At 42.4% G+C, this 27,044-nt stretch overlaps 1 protein-coding gene across 4 annotated transcripts in view; it reads left to right on the top strand.

Annotated features, from left to right (window-relative positions):
* The window catches only part of SPATA13 (spermatogenesis associated 13), a 147,716-nt gene that overhangs the window by 52,585 nt on the left and 68,087 nt on the right, over positions 1–27,044 (top strand). Inside the window, exon 1 of one of the 4 annotated variants that reach the window (XM_063149045.1) lies at positions 21,329–21,480. The exons of the other annotated variants lie outside the window; for them this stretch is intronic. The gene's annotated coding sequence lies outside the window, so the exon portion shown is untranslated. Of the gene's footprint in view, positions 1–21,328; positions 21,481–27,044 lie in introns of those variants that run through there. 4 annotated transcript variants of the gene reach the window in all.

Genomic DNA, 27,044 nt, shown 5'->3' with positions numbered 1-27,044 from the left:
AACCTGTATTATAACAGCTCACAGAGTAACCAAAGGCAAAAAATAGTTATATTTACCGTCTCAGAAATAATGGATTCAGTAGTTGTTCTCTATATAAACCTTCTGTTCAGAAGTAAACGAGTTTTTATGGATATAGTAATGATCAAGTAGAAGCACTTGGTCTGAACACACTTCAGGTGCCATTTCACAGCAAACAGGTAAAACTATTTCTATTGTGTTGTATTAAACCTGTAACCCTCAAGGAATGGCAGCAGCGAGGTATCAGTTCCAGGAATATATAAGGTTTTATACATACAAGGAATTTTGTGGTTTTAGCACATACTAGCATGTCTGTGGTGTTTTTCAGAATGTAAGCTTTTGTTTTAGTATAAGTAATTTATACTCCTTATGTTTCATGATGATATAGACCAATCTTCTCCAGGAACTGAGTTTGCAAGAGATGTCATTTAGAATTGGATGGAGAATTGCAAGGAAACCGAAGAGCTAATAATTATTCATAGAAAAGACTTTTTACATTACTTTGGTGATATAAGGGTCTTTAGGCTGCTCTAATGTCAATGAAAGGCAGTCTGGAAGCTGGAATAAGCTATGGTGCAAAAAATTCTTCCTGTTAATGACAGCTAAAGCCCTGTGGGTTTTCAAGTGCACAAATGCCAGGACTTCCATGAGATATGACACTACCACATTGTGTAAGAAGAATATAGTTTGAAGTGAAAGAACAAATGAAAACTTCAGAGAAGAGGGAACATGTCAAAGAGCAAGAAATGGAGGGGTCAGTCAGTGCATGGAGAACAAAGTGAGAGATTTCTCATGTGTGGGAGGAAAAGAGAGGACACTGGTCTTCTCATCTGTGCATTTGTACTGTAACCCTGACTTTCCCACGTTTGATCCTTTCTCCCTGTGCAAATTTGAATCTGTAGCAAGGTTATTAACAAACACGTCTCTTATTCAGTCATTCAGAACTTTTCTGTCATGTAGCATCACAGTGACACAAATTCGGCACAAAAAAGAGGAATCAAAGCAAAGGATGACCAATTCCATCACAAACTTCTTTGACTATATGAAGAACAGGATGCAGCTCAAACCCCCGCAACTCATTCTAGCCTGGAGGTCAATTGAGCAGCAAACAAGATTTTTTGTTTCCACCTAAACTGAGGTTGTTTTCCTATGGGTACCAAAGAAAGCCCAAGGATCTGAAATTTTCTGGAAGTGAAAAGCTCTTAGTGAATGAGAAACTACACCCTATCCAAAGGCATAATCTCCAAGAATTCTGTATGTAGGTGGGTGAACGTTTCCACCTGTCTCTCCAAAGCATATGAACAAATGTCCAAGGTTTAAGAGTTTGAATCTCAAACAGATGTTTGAAACTCCCAATGTTGTTTGAGACTCCATTGATGTTTAAGACTCCCACTTCAAGTATTCATAATTTGCTCTGTGTTAGGACAAGGGGGCTTTCACAAGTGTCATGATGAAATAATAATTTAACATTTTATCCAGTGTGTTACTGGATGCAGATTTCTAACACTTAAACTAAGGCCTTGCAAAGCCTTAGAACTGGTGTATTTTTCTTTTGGTCTATATTTCCTCTCTGACTGCTCACCATAAATTTTGCGAAGGGTGGAAAGGTTGTATTCAAGCCTATGATATCATTGTGTGTTCTTTGCTGGGTACACTGTGATATGTGCAGTTTGCTGACCTGGAATAGGGCTTATTTGGCAGAATGATTGCTCTTGTAGTGTGATGAATCTCTGATGTGCTTTCAGTTTCTGCAGTGCTAGATTACTTTGGAGATATTGTTGCTCAGAACTGAGCATCTGATCTTGCAAAGCAGAGGTATACCGCCAAGGAGATGCTGAGACAAAACATATTTTTGTGGAAGTCAAAGGTACATTTTGCATTTTTGCAAAGTATTTTTGTAATAAAATTACTATAGTAATAACATACTAGTTATTCTAGTTCTCTTGATTTTCTGAAATTTTTTATTACTACAGATCTTCTGAGACAAGAGAAGGCTTGGTATAAAGCAGTTTGTAACTATTTTGTCTTGGGAAATCTCAGTATTTTCTACAGAGCAGAGCAAAGTCTTCATTAGGGAATATATGCCTGTTGAGAGTAGCATGGGTATAATTTCACCTTAATTACATCTAACCTGCAGTAAGTACTCTTAAGAATTTTTCTTAAGAGTCTAACCAAATCCCACTTTTCTTTAGCTCTATTTCCTACTGCTTGGGTGGTTTGGGGGTTTTTGTTTTTTTGGGGTTTTTTTTGGTTTTTTTTTTTTTTTTGGTTGGTTGGTGGGGTTTTTTGTTTGTTTGATTGTTTTTTTTGGGAGGGGGAGGGGTTTGTTGGGGTTTTTTTGGGTTTTGTTTTTTGTAGTCATACACAGAAGTTGTTTCCATTGGAAAGTTATTTTTCTTTCCAGGTGGGAAAGGGAGCTGAGCTGACTTTCCCTACAGCTCCCCAGTTGCTTGTCTCCTCTGGCAGCTGAAAGGCAGCAGAGCTCACAGAGGGGACAGTCAGGAAGCTCATTGCAGTAATTGCTTTGGAATTGTATTGGTTTGGTGTAATATGAGATGCTCCCACAGCTGGCCTTTCCAAATTCTTTAGAAGTAGATCCTTGCTCCTCAGGGATCTGTAAACCACAGAGGAAAACCACTGCTTAACTAATCGGATTATCAGCTAGCTCACTTGCATGTAATACATATCTAAACACTGCTTAATTTGGGATATTAATTACAGCCTGCACTGAAAGAATATGCATAAGTCTTTAATTACATGGAAAGATCTTCAAATTGGTGGCTGGAACTCTCATTTCAAGGGTTTAAGAAGCTGATAATTGCTTGTGATAACCATTTTACACTGTAAATAGATTTTAGCAATATATTGGCAAAGTGCTTACTGATCTATGTTGCCAAATGCCACCCAGATGGAACCCAAAACAGCCTGCAAACTTGTACATACAATATTTCCTCATAAAGCTTCAACATTGTCCCACTTGTCTAAAGCTTCAACATTGTCCCACTTGTTGTCTTACATATCTGACTGACTGTGACTGAGCTCAGGCTAACAGTTTTTTTTCATTCTTAGCTGTCTTTATTATAATTTCTTGTTGTGCAATGTAAAATGTGAATCCCTTTATGCTCTGGGCCGAACCAATGAGGGGCTGTGCACGGCAGGGTTTAGTGCATAGAAAGTAAATACTGTATGTCCCATGACTGACTTCTTATCAAAACAGCACTGATGTATTTACTGATCCTATTTGTAACCCCATGAGGTGTGAAAGGATGCCAATGACATTCTGACACATGGAAGTGCATTGTTTTTAGAACCAATACTGACAGTTTTTAGGGAATCCATAGGGTTGAAAATGGTTCTTTTAATACTTCTTGAGCTAAATTGACGTGTGGAGAGCTTCCACATTTAGCAAGGATAAAGATGGGGATTGAGAGATACTTTTTGTAATTCAGTTTTCTGTGTGGAATTGATCCCACTTTAATAATCCATAGATAAGTCCTTAGAAATTCTTTGAAGAATACAATTTGGAGGTTAAGAAACAATGAAAATTTTCCTTGACATAAAATAGTTCAAACAAGATTAAATCTTGTATCTCAGCCATTCTGAAGACATTTTTTGGCAGTTATATTAATTTGGGGAGGGGGGATAAAAATTAAATACCCTTAAAATTACTTGAAACAAAATTCAGATACAGATCCAGTAGGGAGCACACAAATACACAGAGCAGAGAGACAATCACAAGCTTTGCTGGAACCCTTAGCAGGATGCATATTCTAAAATGAATAGGCTGAAGCTCATGGTGAAGGGAGAGGACCGACATAATTGCATTTTTTACATAACTTTTCACAAAGACTTTGCAGGAGGGACTTTTGTAGCAGGTTTCTTCACAAAAGAAGGTAATTCTGAACTATATCTGATGCACTGGTGATAGCTTCCCTGCGGAGATGATTCAATTCTGCAAGTTTGTTCATGGAATTATAGAGTATCTGTAATATATACAATGAAATTTATCTCTCAGTTGCTGGTTAAAAAATACCAAACTGTATTGCTTCCAGACTTGTGAGTGTTCTCATTTCAATAGCATATTGGATGAATTCAGTACTAATTAGTGAAACTAATGAAAAATTAATTATGAATCTGGTAATCAGTAAAAGATTCAAACCTCCTATCACAGTCTACAAGTGTAAGAAAAATTGCAATATTCACAAAATATAAACCTAGCTATTTTGTCTGCCTGCAGCTGTCCAACCTTCACCAAATTAATACAATCATCAAACTAGTCCATCTAGAATATTTATAAATATTTCATTGTTTACTGTTGTACTTCCCTGTACTTCTCCAGGATGCAACAAACTTCTCTCAGCTGAGGAAAATCCAACAGTAAATATCACACAAATGACACGAAGATTTCTCTCTGATACCTAATATCTAGACAATGGGAAAGTTATAGCAAAAAGAAATAAATAATATCCAATTTAAGCTACATACATGATTTTCTGACATAAAAACCTTCCTAAATACAAAAATATAATTTAGTAAATCTAATTAGTACAAATACATTTCTTGACATATCAGCCCAGCAACTATACACAGAAACTCTTCTCTTAGTACTGCTCTGGCCCAGCCCCTCTGTTTTGAATTCAGTAATAAACTAACAAATCTGCAGTTTCTATTCTTGCTGTAGGTGGGATTTTCAGGGCTATTTAATTTTACCTTCCATTGAAGGTAATGGCAATATTTCTCTTCTAATCAATTTAAATAAACCAGGCCAGCATGGATTATCCTCAGAAATCTGACTGTGCTTGTTGTTTGAAGAAGCCACACTTAACAATGAGGACTAGAAAGAACCCTATATAGACTAATTTGCTATTGTTTCCCTCTCTAATTTTTACTTTGACACTTGGCAGTAAAGAAATGCAAGCACTGCTAGAGCTTTAAAATAGTCCTAACTGGCTGTTTGACACCTGGCAGTGATAAACTCATAGAGAAATCTCTCTAGTGGCTTCTTCAAAGCAGTGAGCTCTTGTGACTCTCAGGTAGCCTTGCTTGAGGCCAGGGGTGACAAACTCAGCAGAGGAGGTGGAATGGAAAGGGCCTCTAACAATGATCATAGACATTTTTCAGCTAATTCAAAATCTACAAAGAACTGATGTTGTCTCTGAGGCAAGAAACAACTGGTTTCACTCTTGTCATAAATACAGCACCTTTTCAAAAACAGGAGAGCTTAAATTGACTGGCCTACAAGTTCTACATTTACCTCTAAAGCTTTTATCAGTAATGCATGGTCATTTAAAAGTAGTTGACTTCACATTGTAAACTACTCTCCACTGTTGTACTTTGTACTTGCTGCCAGAAGGGAAAAAAAGAGGCCCCAGCTGAACTACAGCTTTGAAAAAGAAGCGATGCAAATTAGCCTGTGTTACAGTCTCACAATTAAATGGTTCCTGGTATCTGGTGTGGCTTCTGAGCACTTAATGTGAAGGCATCTGTCCTATGCTGTCTGCATAACATGGATACACCCACAACCTCTGGAACTCCTCGTTGAGAGTCTTCTGGGAAGCTTTCCTCCTGTAGGACTGTATGAACAGGAGTATTTCTAAATAATCAGGAAAGCTGGAAGTGACCTCTGGAACATGTGGAGGTCCATAACCCAGCCTCCTGCTTGAAGCACCTCCCATGAAAGCAGGTTATTCAGTGCCTTGTCCTGTCAGCTTTTGAAATCTTCAAACATGGAGGTTCTGCCACCTCTGTGCAACCCAAATCCTCATTAAAAAAACTTTTTTCTCTATATTGAGTCAGAATTTCTTCTGTTACACATTGTATCCATTTCTCTTTCTTCTGCTGTGCACATTTGAGAATTATCTGGCTCTGTCTTCTCTTCAGTATCCCATAGGTAGTTAAGACAGTACTAATTATCCTTTGTAGCTGTACCACACAAAATAGAAAGGGAACCTCTTCAGAACTTCTCCCCAGTTCTGACATTGTGTAGAAAAGACCGAAGACTTCAGAAACCCGGAGAAAAGGAAGAAAAAGTGGGGAACCTGGCTCTGGGATTCTTTTCCGTTACAAATTTTGCATGGAAAAATCATTGAGTAAAAATGTATCAGTGGTACTGTGAGCAGAGGCTTGGAAGCTGTAGAGTCATTAAGATTAGCAGTCAGACTTCTCCCTTTAGCTCTCTTCCTTTTGCTCTCTCACGAATCTTTCCATCACTGCATCTCTCTGCAATGGCCCTGCTAGGGGGAGAGGTACCTAACCACCATAAGGACTCGTGGGTTGAAGTGTTTGCAAAAGAGCTTTGAAAAAAAGGAAGTCTAGTTAATGTTTCACAGAATGCTGTGTAACAGAAGTGTGTTATTAAGCATGTTTGTCATTAGGCTGATGAAACAGTAAACTTGAAGGATTCTTCTGCTCTAGGCATACAAACTGAGGATGGCAGACAGCCCTGCTTAGCCTCATGGGTTCAGAAAACCAAAGGCAGCTAGATGTCTGCTAGACATCATAAAAAATAATTTCTTCCTAGAAATGTCTTCTTCTCCCTCGTGACAGGGAATATCAGATGCTACTGAAATGAAGCTCATGCCATGAACAAGGGGGGCATTACTAGAAGGTGCAAATCACCATGAATTTGCAGCAGAAAACCACCCATGTTGCCTTACTTAGGGGAAATGAAACAGCTAGAGAGGTAAGTGAAGAAGGAATAACATGGAGGGGGCTGGTACAGAGGAGAGAGCAGCTCTAGGAGATGTAATGAGAAGGAAGCGATGATGGTGTGAAGAGAGGAGAGGCAGAAGGGGACTCACTGGTCTATGAAAGATGTACAGAGCTCCCTGGCCATTCAGACATTTCTGCTTTGAGATCTTTGAGCTGTCCCTCCTGTCTGAAAACAAATCTTCCCAGCAGGCTGTGAGCATATCTGGAGGGCATAACCCCAGCTTCCAGTGTCCCCCAGTGGGCCCCTCTCCCTGCAGACTTCTTGGCTGTGTGGTGGCACCTTTGCCTGTGTCCATTTCTTTTCCTTGCTGTCTCCACAAGCTGCTACATTATGCACCTGTTCAGCACCTGTGACTCCATCAGATATCTGGTATCAGGTTTTTTCCATCCACTGTGTTTTGATAACAGCCTGCCTTCTGTGTGAAAAGGACAAGGAGGTGTCTCTAGTTTTAGATGTTGCTCCCCACATATGGGTGCTGTAGTGCTGGCAGCAGGGGGAATTTCTCCCCTTACGACTATTGGATCTCCAGCCAGCTAGACTTCAGACAGGGATATCTGGTTCACCCAGAGATATCATTAAATGACTCCTTGTTTAATGCACACATGACTTAAGGTGATAAGATGGCTTGCTTCAATATACAAAAATAACAATTGCTTTGAGCTGCCTGAGGCACACACCTTTCCCAAACTACCATTTAAATCTTACCCAAGGAGGGAATTTAAAAACACCTGTCAGTGCACTGCATTTTAAATTAATGCCTGTGAAACAAACACTTGGAACACAGAGCTAAGTACTTAACTCCTGATACAGACTCATTGACTCAATAAACCAGAAAACTGTTCTGAAGGCACAAGGAAAGAAGCTGATGGTCAATCCTAAATAAATGTAGTGATAGGCAAAATTTAGGGTAGTAAAAGTCTGTGCCACAGGTGTAAATGGGTAGTGTAATTCTGTGCTACTGTCCAGTCTTCCATCCCTGCAGAACGTGAAGAACTGAGCTTCACCAGGGCTGCAGTAGCCCCTAGTTAGCCCTGGAGAGCATCATGGTTGCTTTAGAGTTGGTCCTCTGAGTTCTTCAAATATCCCAGTGGTAAGTCTCACACAGCTATGTGTCATGCAGTGTCCATATCATTTGGATTCCTAGAATCCCAAAGAAAGATCTCAGCTGCCTATTCTGTACTGTCGAATGCCTAGGGGAGCTCTCCAGGCAAATTGTAAGTGCACAAAGTCAGCCTGGAGAAATCAAACTTCATGAACTAAATATATATAGTGCCTTGAAAAAACCAACTTTTCCTGCAGACAAATGTGCACTTGATATGTTGGTTGTTTTTAGAATAGCTGATTTGACAATGCTGGATTTAATAATTTTTTCTTCTCCAAGCCTTTGACAGTTCACTGTAAGCTTTGAATTCTACCCCATAACCATAAGATGTCTCAATAAAAGTCAGGTAGTTTCAGAAATAAAGATTCACTGGAGGGACAGAGAAGAGACAGAGTTTAGCAGCAAAGATAGTGGTCCTTCAGAGATCCTCACACCAAGACATTTATCTCTTTCTCCTTCACTTCTGCACCATGGGTTTGTGTTTTTCACAGAGGGCCAGACTGCACTTGCTCTTTACACTGGTGCACAGGGAGGTTTCCCTTCCACACCTATATAATCCCACTTCTGGCCAAGTAGTCATCCTTTGGAGTAGCAGTCCCAATCTCTTGGCATGTTTTTCATCAAACAGTTTGCATAATGCATTTTACCATCACATTTTTTCTATTTTGCCTCTTATAGTGGCCTTACAGGACTATAAACCAGCTCAGAGGATTTACTGAATACAATGTGCTAACTGTGAGGCTCACATAATTGTCTCTGGTTTCTCACTGCTGAATCCATGCATTTGTAGCTCCACTGCAGCCTCTCCTGTATCAGGATGCAGATGATCTGTGGTCCAGCAACCTGCTCCCTCTTGGGTAAGAGCAGCGAGCAGCAGAGAAGCTGCTGAGCTCTGCCACACTTTGGGATCTGCCCCTGGGCCAGGTGCCATGGTTAATGGGCTGCAACTTGAAGACAAGCCACAGGCTCCAGGGTGCTCTGTGACCAGCCTCCCATGCTCCCATCTTCACAGCTGTAGCAGGGAGCTAATATTACTGTGTTCTGAATTTCTTAGGCCATAATTATTTTTTTTCCACTCACTTGAGAAACGTGGAAAGACAAACCGCATTGGTGAGGCTCAGCAAGAGTAAGATACAAGTTTTACATTTTGTTTTCACTTGTATTACAGTAATTATGTAGTCCATGTCGCACTGCAGTCTCAGAGGCAGCTCAGAAGACCTGAACTGCAGAGCTGTCTGTATTTGAAATATTCCTGCATGTGTAATAGACTATATCTCCTGAAACAAACTGCCAACCATATTGCTACCCATGCCTGCTACAAAAAGGCAAGCTTTTTGCAGGATGCTAATGTCTCATCCTGCACAGCTTGTTCTGAGGAGGGTTAGGGCACAGGGGTGCAAAGCTCTCATTATTGTCTATTACCTAATGCTAAGCATGCAAGGGGGGAATCTGCTCCTCTGTAATCAAGACCAGATGAAAAGCTGTCTGACCTGCAGATGTCTGAACAGTTTGTTCTCATTCTACAACATACCTTGCAGGCAGTTGTAATGATTTGCCCAGAAGTCTGCTGCTGCACTGTGTATAATAAGATAACTTCACTCAATTTGGAATTAGACATTTAGAATATCATCCCCCCTGAGCAGAGGCAAGAAGATCTTTGTTACTTTTGATATCTGAGCCACTATGGCTAACCAAAATATCTTTAATTGATTACAATCCTGTAGGACTTTGATGTTGTATTTTTCTGTAGCCGCATTCCCTCTGGAAATGTGGGATGTAATAAAAACTATTTTAAGGAGAAGAAGAAAAAGGTATATTTATGTTTTCTCGTATATCTTCACATCTAACAGATGCTGCAGTTCCATATTGAAGCAGTGTCTGAGAGCCACCATGGTTTTGGAGTGTCACAAATAGCTGTGGAGCATTATCATTAGGTGTCAGTATTAAGTTGGATCATGATTTGCCAGTAGATGTGAGGAATGGAAGTGTGGAAGTATTTTTGACTCTTGGCTATTAGGAAGAGGACGTGGATGGTTTGTATCTATTCTGGCCCTGGAAGGGCTGTTCCTCATATGAATATTTTCTGCCTGGTTTACTCATCTGGGGCTCTTGGTCCCCTCTGGCAGCTCCCAGTTCACTTCTGGGACAGCTTGTTCTGCCTGAGATTTTGCAGGTGTTCCCCAAAATTTGTGGCTCCAGGGGCTGAGAATAAGACAGACTGTATTACAGAGAGTGCCTTCACCCTTTCCTCAGAATTTCCTACATCAGTAGGAGTAATAAGACTGTAAAATCTAAAACAATCCACAAGGAACTGGATAATTAAAATAACCCAGTGTTATGGGACTGACTGGCTCAAGCCACAGCAGTCTGAGCAACAACACTTTTCATACCTTCACCTGGCTCCAGGGCAAAGGAAATGACAGGGAATGCCTTTCAGTCTTTCACTTTAATCTTTTTCCAGTTGTTGCTGGATTTTGCATGGGTTTCTTGGAGTGTTTGCTCAAGGTGACACAAGATGAGTGTCACATCCCTGGGATGTAGGTGTGCAGTGTGCAATGGCTGGTTGCACTTCAGCAGATGAGGTGGAAATGTGAGTAGTGGGTCACTGCAGAAAGATGTCCACAGGCCAATGACCATATCAGCATGTCCTCTCAGTGTCACTGGGCTTAGAAGGGGCCTTTCCAAGCCTGGCTGCCACTCTGAGGCAGCAGGGGTGGAGTTGAGCTGCCACTATTGGCATTATCTTTGTTTTCTAAGATAAAGAATTTGATTTTGTGGCACAGTCAAGTCTGATACTTCTCACAAGTGCTACATTAAATCATTAATTATTGCTGTTGCTTATTATTTGTGAAAAGCTGGCTTTGTGCCCAGAATTTTGATGAATTCTGAGTCCTGTCTTTATTGATTCTATGAGAAATATGACAAAATGGAAAGCAAGTTTTTTGTTAGTGATGATTAAAAGATACTGTGGAGCAAAGATGAAAGGACTGTTGTCACTCACCATTCCCATTCAAAACATGAACTATTTGTATTTATAATGGAATACCAAAGAACCATGCCATTAATAACTATTAGGCAGGAAGATGCTGTAGTGGCACATTTGCTTCTATTAACTTCTCTGTATTAGCTCTTTTGGAAGCTCTATTAACTTCTTTTGGATGAGAAAATCATGCGTAAATTGCCAGTGAAGCAGTAAATAACTTATTTTACTAATGCTAAAGTTAGTTTCTGCTTAGCTCCAGACTCTGGAGAAGGCTGCAAGGCAACTGTGGTTTTGATTCTTATCTCCCAGGTGATTTCCAGCTCAAAGCCCTCTCCTGAGTCAGTCATGGTCTTTCCGCATGTCACCATCTAGATGCAGGTTTTTCACCTTTAATCTCTTACAGCATAATTAGGCAGGCCTGGATTTATCAGAAATGCCAAAATGTTGTTAATCCTTACTCACCCTGCCCTCTGCCCTCTTCTGACTGCCATCCCAGTCAGGACTGAGGGCACAAGTGACACCCAGGCAGGAATGGATGTGATCCAAGAGTTCATGAGGAAGCCCAAAGCCTTTCCCTGATGTCCAAGACAATTTTGAGCAGCTCTTCTACCTCCAGAACCATAGTACAAAACCAGAGACCCAAAGACAAGTGAGGTGTTTCTCCTGACCCTATGGCCACAGTATCTCAGTGTTCTGTGGTTTGGAGTTCTGCTAAATTGCAAAGGAAAACTGGGGTTCAGCTAATGGAGTCCTTGTTATGTCCCCGTCTCGAATGTGCTTCATCCCTTTCATAGCATCTACAGATTCAGGGCTGCATCTGACACTTCCTAGTGACCTGGCTGCTTTTCCTTTGTCTTCTGTAGATTTTTAGGTTCTGCCTCATTACACATTAAAAGACCTATATCCTCCTTTCACTGACCCAGGCTTGACCTCATTTGGCCAGGGGCCCTCTCCCAGCATTTGGGGAAGGAAACCTGCGTTTGGGAATTGATGTCTCCCTGTGGCTGAGGGTGGCACTGGTGTTTGTGCCTGTCTGAGGCAAACCTTGTTTTTCTCCCTATTACTTTCTCTCCAGCTTAGTTGACTGTGTGCTCCTGAAGACTTTGAGGATGCTTTTTGCATAGAGGTGATTATATGCATGCATAAGAGAGGGAAAGAGGGCAAACACAGCTGTCCTCTGAGCCCCAAACATTCCCAGCTCACTGTGCAAATGGCGCCTGCAGTGCTGATGGAGGCAGGGGGGAGAAGTGTGACTTCTGCTCCCAGCAAGTGTCCCTCCATCCACCTGCAATGCTGCAGAGGGAAGACACTAAGGAAAACATGAAGCAGGTTAGGGTAGGTAGTAGGAGCAAAGTTTCAGTGCTCTTTTCCTGTTATTTCCTAGGGAACTAACTGCTGCTGAAGTTCAGTTTCCAGAAATGTATCTGTAATTGCAAAAGTGTATTCCAATGTACATCACTGGGCTTCTGTCTTTTGTTGGCGTACATAACCAGAACCGAAACACACATCTGTGCACTGATGTAATATAGTGGGAAAGAGTCTTATATAAAATTATTTGCAAAAGGAAATTACTCCATGACTGCCTTTTCTTTGAGCTGTTGTCTGCTTTGACCAACTACACTGCCCTGTGAGTAAGGGTAGGTGAGGAAAAAGCACATTTCAAGAATGGGTTACTCTGTGCCTGAAGAATAGTCGGCATGGGTCTGAAAGGTAGGCATTGTCAGAAATCCTTCATCCCACAGAAAAGCCTAAACCTCCAGTACAGCTCAGAGGACTGGAGTTTGTACAAACAGGAAGGATGCTGGCTGGCAAACTCTGCATCTTTTTATTTTCTAGGTATAAGCAATGTTATGTTTTCTGAAATCAGCAAATATTAGCCAGAAATTTGGGCTATTTGTGTCCAAAGTAATAAAATATTATTTTGAAATGGGCCATTTGGCCTAGTTCAAAAGAGGCAGAAGTATTTTTATTTTAAAAATAAATTATTTTTATTGTAGTTGTTAAATTAGAACCTATGGAGTTTCAGAGGGTGATAATTTGAACTGTCCTTTTTAAAGTATCAGAGGAATCTTAAGCATATTTAATGTTTGCTATATATAACAGATCTGTGTGATTTTATCTGAGTCATCTCCTCCTACTTGGATGGCTAGTTGTTTACTGAAAACCAAAACACAAGTCTCTGGGGAAGCCATTGCCATAATCACACTTTGGGTGGTTTGATTAGAGCAGTCACTTCTCTGAGGCATCTGAACAGTGTAAATTCTTGTCCCCACTGGTAAACACCCCAGGGTGCACCAAGAAAGCTAAAGTACATGGCACTAAGTTGAGGGTTTTAAAAAATTTTCTTTCAAAAAAAGATTATGTTGTCCCTCTGACAGTAACATACTTTTCTAGAAAACCACGGTTTTCTGTGTAGCTTCCTGTGACTTTATAAAAAGTACATACTAAGCTCTTTGTCCTTCTACAAATATAGAATATCATGTTTGTAGGAGGTTGAAGTCTTGTGTCAAGTGACATTTGGTTGTAGCACCACTGTGTTTATAATCCAAAGCCACTGTATTTGACTCACTGACAGCCAAACTGGTGGCCCAATGTGACCGACTGCAGGATCCATGACTGCTACTTAGCAAAGCAGGGTGTGAATGCCACTGGGGCCCTTGCAGCTCAGAGAACTATTCCAGCAAAAGTCTGGAGTAAGCTTTGTGAAGGCTAGGCTGAGCCGTGTTTCTGTGAGCAGGGATTAGCAGGCAGTGTCAGCCACAGAGGCAGAAGATAAAACAGAGGGGCAGAAGATAAAACCCTGATGGGATATGCTCCACAGATCACAGTGCCTTTGCTGACCTTAAGGAGTTACAGAGGGTGAATTTCCAGAGGACCAGAAGGACAGCAACCTTGTCTTCGCACTGGTGATGTTACCAAACTTTGCAGGGGTCAACACCTCTACTAAACTTTTATGATCTGTAAGAGGTTCTGCTTAACTTTCCTTAATAGACTAACATTTCTACAGCACTTGTCAACAAAGTAATTAAGTACCTCCACATAGGAGTAAATATCTTCTAAATAACACAGTCCATTTAATTTGATTTTGGACTTGCTGAATACACTCACACAGTGTGATGTCAGTACAGGTGCACATGGTAAATACAACCCCCACAGTGTGTCACCCATGTCAAAGTAAACATATTTCTGTTCTGAATAAGGAACCACTTTGTTCCCCATACCTTCTCCTGCCCTGAAATGCCAGCAGATGAGTTGTGGCCCTATTCTGGGCTATTTGGTCACAGATGTTGTCTTGCCTTGCCAGTCTCCAGGAGCAGACTGGTTGGGAAGCCAACTTCTCACCTCCAACTAAAAGCTGGGGCTGGAAAAGAAAACATGGCTATAACTCAATAATAGCCATCAGTGAACAAGATTATGTTCAGAATAATACTAAGATTATGTTCAGAATAATTTTGGTTGCCAGGCAACCAAAAAAAAAAAAAACAACAAACCAAACCCAAAACCCAAAGAAACACCCAAAACCACAAAAAAACAAAACTTCTCTTGACTTTCTTGGCATCCTGGCAGTGTAGTGGCTGGATTGGATGGTGGCTGTACCCTGCTGATGTACTGAAGTCTTCCTGCAGTCCTGAGGTTCAAAGATTTCTCTGGGTAGTTCTAAACAACTCTTCTCCTTTTGTCCCAATAGGGTTGCAACCATCTGGGCTGCAGATCAGCTGTGCAAAAAAGCTCTGTGTTTCTTGCCCTGGTGAACAGATAAAGTAAAGGTCACCAAATTCAGATGAAGCAAGGAATAGTGAATTCCAAGGACACTCCACTCTGTGCCATAGCTTCAGCTGCCAGACATTTAAACTCACAGGCTGTGAGCAAGAAATGGCATGTAAAATATGACAGGTGGCCAAGTTTATTTAATATGTTGGCTTTTCCACTGCTCTTAGCACTGTTATCAGAACACTTAATTTAGTTACATGGGGCAACATGGAAAAACACTGGTGAACATAAAAGAAAAAGCAGCTTCCAGGTAGCTTCCAAATTAACTATTAGTCCCTTTGCATTGCTGGAAATCTAATAAGGCACTGATTACATATAGGAGTAATGAGTTTTAAAATATGCTCAGCTTCAGCTTTTACATACATATTGCTCAAAAAGCCTTGGGGCAGGAAATATGAAGTCATCTTGTCAGGACCTAAGCACAGATACTATGAGGTCTTTTGAGCTGGCTCCTCAAAGGCTTTCTGTATATTCCCACATGGCAGCTGGGAAAGGGCCAACCCTCTGTGCTTGGGAGTCACTTTCCTCAGTCATTCTTTTGGGATGGGGCCACTCTAGCAAGAATATGAGTTAATTAGCCCTCCAGTCCAGGACAGTCCAGCTAATTGGAGATTCCAAGTAAGTCAGGTCATGTGGCAAGTCCTGGGGAGCATGACAGCAGCCGCCAGCTGAGGTCCAGCAGGTTCTGCGAGGGTTTGCTGTCCTGACTAGTATTCCCAGAGGCCTGAGAAGCCAGGCTTATCCATGCCAAAGAGTGAGATTTGCTTTGTAGAAGAGAAGATTTATTTAAATGGACTTAAATGGACAAATTAGATATGCTTCCCACAGCCACAGACCACCCTTTCCTCCTGTGGTTTCTTGAACATCCAGTGCAGCATGACTAGAAAGTGCTGGAGCTGCCTAGAGCATGAAGGTGGATGATGGTCAGCTCCTTGTTCTCATGTTGGCTTGAAGCTGTATATAACCAGACTAGGAGCACCTCAGACTACAGCATCCTCTGCAGACACAGGCACAACAATTTGCTACCTTCACTGAAACTCTGGCTTTTAGAACCTTCGTGCCCTGCCCCGCCTTCTGGCTATTGATTAGGTTGATTTTGGGCAAGATTTCACTCTTCACACCTTCTTCACCCATTCTTCCTCTCACTTCTCTTCACCGTGCATCTTTGCTGCTTGCTTTGTTGCCAGCTCTGGCACTGCTCCAATGACAGAATAAGAATAAGCCAATGACCAGCTACAGCAACCTGAACAGCACAAAAGCCAGCAGGGAGGAGGCAGAATGTCACCCTATAAGTATCCGCTACAAAATATAATACAAAAAGAAGTGACATTCCCCAAATCCTTCTGAAGAAAAGCCAGGGGTGACTGCACCAGCCTGCTATGGTATGCTGGCACTCGGGCTGGTATTTGACACTTCCTGAATTTCCTTCCTCCTCTGTGCAGTTGTATTTCATTAGCTGGCAAGTGCCAGCGGGAGGAGGAAGTTGATGTCAGCATCTGTACCTGGGCTGGAGTGGAGCTGGTGTAGGCTTGCAAGCAATGCAGTCAAGAATCACCAAGGTAACTTGGTAAATCAGAAGGCAGGAGCTCAAATGAATGTAACAAGGCCCGATGAAAAGAGAGTAATTAATCTTCCACTGGTTTTCCTGATTTTTCTCCTACTGTCCTCTGGCAGTGTATCCAGGTACAAGTATTGCATCATCTGAATGGATGCCTTGGTGATTCAAAGCTCCCAGGTCCCTGAAGGGCAAAGGAGCTGCACAGCAGCTTTAAACAAATTAACACTTTCCTGGGACTTGTTCCTGTCCATGTCAAGAAAGAGCTTTTCCTTGAGAGGAGATGAAAGGTCCCCAGCATTGTGCAAACCATCCATCTATCCTCACCACAGCTTGTAAAGTATGTGCTGGGACAGATCTCAGGCTCAGCTAGGAAATAGCAATAACAGCTATTGTTCAGGGGAGGCTGCAGCTGACCCATGTTAAGATGTTATTGTACACTGAGCCCTTCTTTCCCATCACAATGCACTCCAGCCCAAGCATGGTCCGGGTTCCTGACTGCATGTTCTGAACGCTCCATCACACCTCTGTGACCTGGTTCATCTCACAGGCTATAAAAAACAGGAAAAATAAAAAAAGCATTTTCTGTCAGTTAAGTGAGCTGAACTGGTTCATCCAATTGTTCAGAGGAATGGTGGAGTTGGCATGAGGTGGGGGCAAAGACAACTGTCCATGAGAGAGAGAGGAGACTCTGCCCTGTTTCAATGGTAATAAGGCATTAAGTAAAGCATGCACCTGGTGAAACCTTACCCTCTGATGCAGTGATATAATTGCTCATTTCGTCATTCCCTGGCACACTTCTGTGAAAATGATCTGTACTTGCCTCAGGGATGTTCACAGGAGATTTTTTGTTTTCCAGATCATTTTGAGACTGAGGGGATACAAAAGGTGCCACCCTGTTGGCAGGTCGGAGGAGGCAGTAATCTTCAGGGAAGTGTGAGAGGGATAAAGAAATAACCTCTTAACCCTGTTAATCTGTGGCCTGGACAACATCTCTACTGTGTCCCAAGGGTACATTCAGGCAGTATATCTGAACCGGGCTTAAAGATAACTGCTGCCAAAAAGTTCCAGGCAGCTTCTCTTTCCTTTCCACTTGTGTGCACTCCTACAATTGCCCTTGGAGCATCACTGATGCTCATCTTGAATCTGTGGTGAGCTGGTAAAGGAGTTAAGAAAGGGCAAAACAAGCCCACTGGAAGAAAATGAAGATTTTTCTACTCATTGAGAGGGATAGATCAGGTAATGGTAAAGTCAGAACAACTCCAGCTCCAGCATAAAGAGCACAGCTGTGTCATCACCAGCTGTTGCTGTGAGTGGCACAGCATCATCATCAAGAGCTGTAGGCAGCAACACATAGCACTTGCACCCCCATTTGAATATAGGATGCTTACCTCATCAGTCACGGTCTATTTGCTGTAGCTGATATATCCACAACTGTTGTATTTAGGGGCCACAATCAATAAAGATCAAAAATAAGATAATGCTGAGATACTTTCCAGAACAGCATACTGAACAGAGGTATATGCACAAAGTTTAGAAAGCTTGAGCAAGTGAAACAGCCACAAAATGAGCTCAGTTAATTGGCCTATTTTGGGTAAGAGGCATCCCTTCAAAAGCCAGGAATTTCAGCTTTAGCTTTTTAAAGAGCGGACCACAAACCTTGTTTGTTTCCTGCATGCTTTTATTCTAGGTTTTGCCTTTTCAGTTTGCCTCAGTATTTTGTGGGTTTTTGTGAGCTGTGTCTGGTGGACTGAGTAGGAGGAAATAATTCTGTGAAACTCTATTTATGGCCGGAGCACCTAGGAGGTCAATCCCAAAATGGGAAGGAGTTCTCAGCCCCAGCTAATCCCTCCAGACACTGTTGAAAGGATATTTGAGACTTCCATTGCTGGACATAAATCAGTATCACATTCTATAGCAGAGTTCAAGAATGCCTATAGAAAGTTTATGATTTGCATTAAGGGCTTTGTGGGTTCCTGTGCTTTCCTTGTACTGTTTTGTTCCCTATGGCTAAGGCAGTACCCAAAACTCCTACCCCACCGTGCATCCCCCAGCAAATAGGTCTTAGGCACCCATTGCAATGTAAATAGTGCCGCATACGTGGCCAGAATAATTAAGCTTTAAAATTCTAGCTGAAAATCCATTGTCACACAAAACGGACCATACAGATAAGAAGGAGGTAATGAGAACAACCTTTTACTGTCTGCACTTAACCATAAATGCTGGCCAGAATTCAGGAAGGATTAGGTGTTTCTACAGGAACAGAGCATTTGCAAACATAGCACTAAGCAGCTGCTAATGGCTCTGGGCCAGAGCCCATTTCTTGGGTTCATTCGCTCCTTTCCTTTCTGGAACACCGTTAGTAAAGGCCGTAGGAGCTTTCTGCCATCTCATCAGTGTAGAGGTTCATCTTCAATAGCAGGTCTAGTAAGTGTGCTTGTGCAACCTTCTGTTATCTTATTAAATCCTGTGGATGATGTCAAATTAATACAATTCTGAGTTATCTATGTGCGGTAAGACAATTTAATTATTATATAATTTTTAAGCAAACAGTGCATGCAGGTTATTTTCACATTTTGGTTAAAAGTTTTCAGAAAAACAAAGCTAAACTGACTTAACACAAACGATATTGAAAAATAATATAGAACATATACGACTTCACACCCCACCCTTACTCCCACTGATAGCTTATTTCATGGATCTGGGCTCAATTTACAAAAAGAAGAGTGACTTTAGTACTTACAATTTTGCTAACATTGGAATATTTGTTTGGTATGCACAATGTACAGAAATTAATCAGTTTAACTTGTATATTTTATCGTTTTTTGCTAGATGATGATACATTATTTGAAGTTGAGTTTTCGAGTTGGTGAAAACTCTGATTTCCTATAGCCAGAGGTTTACAATCTGTAGGACAAGGAAAGAGTGTTATCCCATTTGACTGGGAGAGCTCAGGCACAAACAAGCTTAGATGGAAATTTAAAAATACAAATAACCTAGAGAAACTGGGGGCTGCTGTTCTGCTGCCCCACTGCACAGCCCACCCATCTGCCTGGACTGCATCCAGCAGTTGCACAACTGTAGCCAGGTCAGCTTAATAAGCTGATGAAATAGAAAATTATGGCTTTTGGGTTCATTGGTTTTCAACTGGATCAGCCCACTGAACGGCTGCCTCAGTTGCCCCAGCACATTTGCAAACACAGACTGGGGGCGAGGGATGCACGGAAAAGATGAGGGTGACATTCACCTTGAGCCTCGCTGCTCAGGTGCAGTGTCAGACCGAGCTCAACAGCAAGTCCAAAGAAGGGGAGCTCCCTCCCACCACCTTGGAGCCAGCAGAGCTACAAACACTTTCAATAGTTCCATGGGTTTCACTGAATGGAGCCAGAGTACAGGGTTAGTGGTCCACCCTTTTAGGCCTGCTTTGAAATACATTAAAAACTGTAGCAAACCTTATATACTGAAAATATTTTGTCGTTATATGCACAGTGAAATATACAGCAGAGCCAGAGCTTTACAAACTTCATAATACGTATCACTTTCTTAAAACATATAAGCACCTATATGGTTGGTATGGGGTCAGGATATCAGCTGGTGATAATTTGAGAAATACGTACTGATGCTGGGACTATATTTGAGTATCTATCCTTAAAAAATCTAATGAAACCTCATCAAAGGGTGTGACTTCCAAAGCTGTGAATGCGCATTTAAGCTTCCCCTTTTTTTCCTCTTTTCTCATTTAAATGACAGCTCTGGAAATGATTCTCAGCTATTGCCCGTAAAAAGATGTGGATTAAGAATTTACCTGATTTTTTTTGTTTCGTTTTGTTTATGTTTAGTTTGTTTTGTTTTGTTTTCGGAGGGGAGGGGAGAAGAAGAGGATGAGCATGATGTGAAGAAAATGAAGCTGCCTGGGTATTGAGGGGAAGGTTATGGTCAATTGTAATGAATTTCAAGGCTGGAGGAAAATGCTAGATCTCTCACTCTATGTGCTCTGCTGCTTCCGAGCTTAAGCATGCATTTAACCTGGATCAGAGAGAAAATTGTCTGTAGTAAATAATACACAATTAGACCCTGAAAGATATTTGTAAATCAAGTAGTTTTTAAGGCAACATTGAGTTAAAACACTGAAACGTTGCTTGTAAGACTCTTTTCAATTCGAAATACCAAGGTTCGGGTTTTGTTATTTTACCCCCCGCCCCCATCCTTTTGCAACTGGGGTCAGAAAAGCCCTGCAGGGTAGCATGGTTTGCACAAGCCTGCCAGGCTGCTCCCATAGCCTAAATTACCAGTAAAAGGGCTGGAAATCTGCATGCAGGTCTGTGTAGGGTAGCAGCACTTTGGATGAGGGGATGCATTAAAACCCATTAAACCCCACGTGATCTCCGCAGCACAATTCTCTTTTATCTTTCTTCTCTCCACTGCCCGGAGACTAAAGAGCTCATCTCCATAGGGCTCATCTCCATAGAATTGGGAAAGCAAAGTCTTCCACAGGCTTTACTTGTTTCTGACCCTTTGCTCTTTCTCACAGTATCTGCTGTAGATTTACAAATTTAGTTGGGAACTTTTAAAATGTTCTAATCATCTTTGAAGAAATCAGATAAATATATGTGAATAAGTTAGGAGGAAAATACAAAACATTTTGTGACCTCCTGAAAAGTTCCTAAAATTTTGCTTCACTTAGGTATTAGAAATGGGCTGTTTATCTGAATAATAATAATAATTTTTCCCCCTCTTTTACTTGGTGTTACATTCCTTCAAAGACTTGTGGAAGTCCTTAATGCTGTCTGCTGTAATGAAGCAACCCCTTGGTCTGGGTGGGAAATCTAGAGTATAAACATCCAGTCTCTTTATTTCTTCCTTGTACAAATAAAACCACACAAACCAGCACGCTGCGCTGGATAAAATCTTTTACATAATGAATTGTTTTATGCAGAGGGCTTCTGAAGGGGGTAAAAACTTAAATGTGGTTACTATGTCAACAAACGACGGGATTTAGGCATTTTTCTCAAGGACTTAGGTCTGCAGAAGACTGGGGGAGAATTTATGGAGCGTGTTGTGCGGACACCCTCCCAGCTGTTCCTGCCCCCGAGCGGAGCAGGCAGGGAACGGCTCCGGGGGCGGCGGCGCCTTCGGGACCCGCGGGCGCTTGGAGGGCTGGGAATCCTCACGGAGGGAAAGCCTAAAGGGCTGCTCGCAGGCAGGGGCGGTTCGGGGAGAGCGAGAGCGCCCCTGCTTTCCTCCCTGCCCAGCGGAGAGCCTTACGTGATTTCTGGGAAAGCTTTGTGCATGCAAGCGTCTGCTGCGCTTTCCGAGGAGCCGGCAGAGCGGCGAGGCAGGTATTTTCTCTCACCAGTTTCCTTCCGTGCTCTTTCCCCGCTCCCTCGCCAAGTTAGGAGCGCCCACCACCATCCCGCTCCTCCGAGCGTGACCGCCGGTGCTGCGTCCCGGGGGGACTCTGGGGACACCCGGGGGGAGCGGGGGCTCTGCGGGCTGCCAGGCGCATCCCTCGGAGCTGCCGTGTCCCGGGAATGGCTCTGGGGACACCGGGGGGAGCGGGGGCTCTGCGGGCTGCCAGGCGCGCCCCTCGAGCCTCGGCCCAGCCGCGGGGCTGTGCGGCTCTGGGGTGCTCTGGGACCGCGGCCCGAGCAGAAGTCTGAAATGTAATCCACGCTCGAGTGATGCTATCTCCAGTTTGAGGTTATTTGGGGGTCGTGAGAGCTTGTGTTTTTTGTTATTGCATGCATCAGGTCTTGTATGTGCTTGTGGTCATTCCTGTTCATGTCTGATATTAGAAATTAGTTAGGATGCCTGAGAATAGTATAAGTTGCTGAGGGGATTCAGGTGTTGTCTGGGACATGAGGAGATGTGCTAGAATCCACATATGCGTAGCTGGAGTTGTTTTGTGCAGATGCTCCACATCCTTCTTCTGTAGAGCTGCCCATGGCTCACACCTCCTTTTCCAGCACAGATCTCTGGCAATTCCCCCACCTTATCCTTATGTATCACAGCTAGTCTCATCTGGATACTTAGCTCATGGGATTTTGAAATGCATCACACAAGCACATTTTTTACTGAAGCCAGTGTGTAGCATTTTCTGCTTTCTTTACACCCACAAACTCAGAGGCTTAAAAAGCTTCTGCCTCCTCAACTCTCTGAAACAAAAAATGGGGCCTCATGTATCAGACCAAAGAATATCCATCTCAGTGCTCCTGTAGGAAAAGAACAGCTGTGTGGAAAGATCAATAAACACCACCAGTTGCTTCAAAAGTCGTAAAATGGAAAGACTCCACAAAATATAACGTGTGGCAGGAGACCCTGGCTCCAGACACTGCAGGAGAACTCCTGGGAAATGCAGTAATTAGTGGGAAGTCTCAGACTTGTTTTCTTTTGGTGGTTCCATGCATAAAAATATTTGGTTTAGGAGATGAAATCACAGTGGCAGGAAGAAATACCTGTGTGAAATGAAAGCTTGTTTATGCTTAATGCATTGGAGAAATGGTTAATGACTGGTTTATGTCAGTGAAAATAAAACACAATGTTGCCAAGGCCACAGACCGCAGGTGAACTGTGTATATGCTGGCTGGTCCTGTGAGCTGAAAGTGTCTGGGGTTGCTTTGGTTTTTTTCACTCTTTAAACAATCAAAAAAAAAAAAAAAAAAAGGGATAACCTGTTCCAGTGATATTTTCTTTTTTCTACCTGCCTTTTCACATTACTGTAGCTCTTTGTTACTGTAGCTCTTCACTCCTTTGCTTAATTTGCACATTTCCCTAAGTTTTCCTTCATTGCCAAGAGAGAAGAATCATTTGGGAAGGCCCAGCTTCTCCTTGATGGCTCTCTCTTGCCTCTCCAGGTCACCACTTGGCGGCCCCTCTGTCACCTTCGCAGATCTCTCCTCCCCACCCCTTGCTCTCCTCAGCCGCTCAGGATGTGAAGGTCCTTCCTCATTGCTTTCACATCTCCTCCAGCCCGGTCCACTCCTGCTCTTCTGCCTGGATCCTGCTGCTGCTTTCATGCTCACATTGGCCAGCCTGTGCCACCTCCTTCCAGCTCTATCACCACCTGGGGGACTGTTGTTTTCCCTGAGAGAACCCTGTCACAACTACTTTCCTAAAGAATGCCACAGGTTCCACAATAATGTCCTGTAAAGGAGAAAGAGCTGCCTGGGATTCTAGATTTGCTGCCAGGCATGGTGTGCAGAATTCATGCAGAACTCTATTTACTCCATGCAAGTGGCTGTAGAAGTACCCAGTGATTCCCCTGCCTGTACAGAGTTTAACAGGAGAAGGGTTGCTTTTATTCCCTTCCCCTTCACATTTCCTCTTGAAGATTTTTGACAGCTGTGTGCCCTTGAGCTTGGGCCTTGAGGTGTGATTGAGAGACAAATTAAGTTATCTAAATGTTTATAAAGCTAAATGCTAAAATTAGAATAATTTGTGTTGTGTAGGAGTTTGAATACATGTGAAAACTTAACAGAATAATGGCAGTAACTTAAAGCGCTTCAACTCACGTTGCAGGGATTTCCAAGGGGATTGGAAGACATGGGTGAGACCCAGATGCAGTGCTTGCTCCATGCTGTGTGCCAGGGCAATCGGTCCCTCCTGCCTTTTCCTTCCCCAACTGTTTCCTGCCCCTAAATCATCACATGGAAGCCTGCAGTCGAGCAAAGATGTACAGTACACCAATGTGTTTTGTCACTATTATAAAAGTATTAGTAGTAGAGTGAGCCTGGCTGACTTTATTGTAATGGCCAGTGGTCTGCTTTGGGCCTCACTTCTGCAACCTTTTGCTCTTATGGGATCTCATCCAAAGCTCTCTGAATTCCCATTCACCTTGGCAGGCTTCCACTCTGCCTCACTGCAGCTAATATCATAGACAAGAGCTCCAGGACTGAGTTCTTTGACTCTGCCTGAAATTAGTATAAAGTTCTTCTAAGACAAACCCTGAGTATCCCTTCATCCAGATAGCCAATAAGGATATTAAACAGGGCTGGCCCCAGTAGCGAGCTCTTGGAAACACCACTGTTGGCCATCTGCCAGATGGATGCACATTCACCACCACACTCTGGCCTCAGAGCCTTTACCCAGTAAACAGTGCACCTGTCCATGCCATGAACAGCCAGTTTCTCTTGGAGAATGATGTGGTAGACATAAAATCGTGACTGCACTGTGTGGTGTGGGCACTTGTCACACTCTGAAGTGAATGCATTGTTGGAGATACAGGAATCCCGAGAAGCTCTAGGAGAGGAGCCATGTGTTTCTGCCTATGGACAGGGACTTTGTCTCATGGACATGATGGGCTATGCCCCGCATCCCGTGTGCAGGATGTGCACATGCATGGCAGCAGCACGCCTGAGGGTCTCATTGGCTCACTGTGGCCTCTGGTAGGCTGTCATGGGATATGTAGAAATCCTTGGCAAGTGGTCTAATTCTTCCTTTTCTAATAAGACTACATTATTGGATGGAAGAAGGTACTGTTTGAGCAGGTAAGGCTCATAAGGGAATGTAAAACCAAGTTAGTTTTTCCTTGCCCTCTTCTTTCATGCCCTTAGGTGAAACAAATTGATGGGCATAATTCCTGAAGACACGGAGCACCAAATATGCACTTCTCAGTGAAATGAGGATTTCCTTGTACACATTATAAATCCTTTCCAAAGGCTTTTCCCTTTTTGTTTATTAGTGCAATCAGCAAGCAAATATCAAATGAATAACAATCAAATATGCCAAAGTTGTGAGTGGCTAATTGGTACTTGTTGCCTTTCTTCCAATTTGCAGTGGCATTCCTGATAGTGGCCTAACATGTCATCTGTTCTCAGAGGGGCTATAAATCTTCCCAGAGAATCACATATTTAATTACAAGTTTTTGTTTTTCCTCTCACTGAACACCAACATGTTGTCCCATGAGGTTTGAAAAGAACATCATCTATTTACTGTATCTCTTTCAGTCCCAGTTTCTCCTGCAGTTTTTGTCTTCTAAATATAACTGTCCTTTAGATTCCAACACACTAGGAACAGAGTGGTTTGCCAGTCCTTGATGCCACTTTCTCTGCATATTCTGTTTTCAGAGTCCTAGAAGTGCATAAGCAGAACTCGTTTCCAAGAATTTATGAAGCTGGTATGATAAACTAAGGCTGTTACTCAGAAAAAAGTTGGTGCCTCTTAATGAGCTGCATGAATGCTTTTCGTATGCAATACTTAAAGGGGAAGGGATAAAGGGAAATTATTTATGATAAATTGAACCTTTTAATGTGACTGTAGCAGAAATACTTGTGGTTTGTGATGCTTGAAAAATTATTATTATGAGCAAATGAAGATGTAGTATTCTTGTCTATTCCAAGTGTAAAAGACATAAGTGTTTATGGGAAAATCTAGGAGCTGGACACCATAATGCTTTTCCTGCCTGCTGTGATATAGCCGACTGCTATACCTGTATGTGTTCCAGCTGAGGGGAAAAGGTCAAGGGCTGCGAGAAGGACTTGAATAAGGCCATGGAGGGTTTTAATGAGAGGATTTTAACAAGCTTCCCAACCAGATGAGAACTACATCTGTGACTGAGCTCCTGCGGCAGTACAGAGCAGCAGCAGCAATGCTCATGTGCTTCGTGAAGCGTGGACAGCTTTTGAATGGCAGTTGTGTAATGAATTGATTTAGTAGGGGGCAGGCTCAAGACTCTTTTCTGCACCTGTCAAAAGCAAACCCATCTTCAAGGAAATCAGTGGCTATTTTGTACTGCTGGGACAGCTGACAGATCATTTGCTCATGGAGAGACCTTTAGTTTTATGAGCCAGTATATTCAAAGACTAGCCAAGACAATGTAAATCCCCACCATGTAAAACTAGCAACTCAAATTGCACAGCCTAACTGTTGAAATGTTATTTTAAGCCTTTCTGGTCCGTTTTAGACTTAAGCAAATTATCTGGCACAACTGACCAATTAGTAAAGTGAAGCAAAAAGAAAAGTCACACAAGTTGGAATCTGGTGATGAAGAGATTTTATTTCTAGTTGTGACAGGTTTACCACTCTATTTAGAGATTTAGTGGCTGGCACACCTTTTAAAAGAAAAGAAATTTTTTTCCTGTATGAAATTGTTCTTCCGTAGCATATTGTAGAATTGTGAAATGCTGAGACAAGCATGTAGTCAGGGAGTGAACCTGGCCCATGTCATGTCTTACACTGTATTAATCTAAGAATGCTCTGATGGATTACTGTATACACACAAGGACAAACATGCACATATGATCTTCAGGACAAAACACTGGTACCAGATGTGGTAGGCGGGTAATGAGAACATGAAAGGTATTATGTTATATTGGTTGTAAGTCTTCCCGTTGACCTTCCTGGAAGAGTTTAAATAGCTCCTGCGTGTTAAACCCTATGTGCGTGAGGAGAGGTGTGACTTTGGATCTCAGGGCTTTAAAAGTGCCCATTTGAGCGGCTCTGTGCTGGGTGAGGCAGAGACTGGAAGAGCTTTGCAGCTGTATTTGTATGCTTTGCTTATGAATTTTGGGGGAAAAAGCAAGCCAAATTGATTCTTGGGGTCATCAGCTGAGCCATACTGACCTTGTGTAAAACAATCCATGACGGAAAAAACCCAAATACTTTTTGCTCTCCCCCTAAAAACAAAAATTATGCAGAATTCATTATTCCTCTGTAAAACCAGGTTTATTCCTCTATAAAAACATGTTACTCTGCAATAACTGTGTTTTCTGTCACTGATTCCTGGTCTGTAGCTCCATATACAACAGGTCTGTTAAACTTAAGACAGGAAGAAGGGGTCATTGTTGTTGAGGAAACGACAGTCCTGCATCCCTGTAGAGGCAAAGGCCTCTTTAATTACAGGCTCAGTGAGTGATCTCTTTGGGCCTCGGTGTTTGCCCTGACTGCCTCAGTCATAAAGACCACC

This window comes from Melospiza melodia, chromosome 2 (genome assembly GCF_035770615.1).
Source record: "Melospiza melodia melodia isolate bMelMel2 chromosome 2, bMelMel2.pri, whole genome shotgun sequence".
NCBI classification, from domain to species: Eukaryota; Metazoa; Chordata; class Aves; order Passeriformes; family Passerellidae; genus Melospiza; species Melospiza melodia.
The sequence above is the reverse complement of the archived record's forward strand: the minus strand, read 5'-3'. Positions and strand labels throughout refer to the sequence as shown.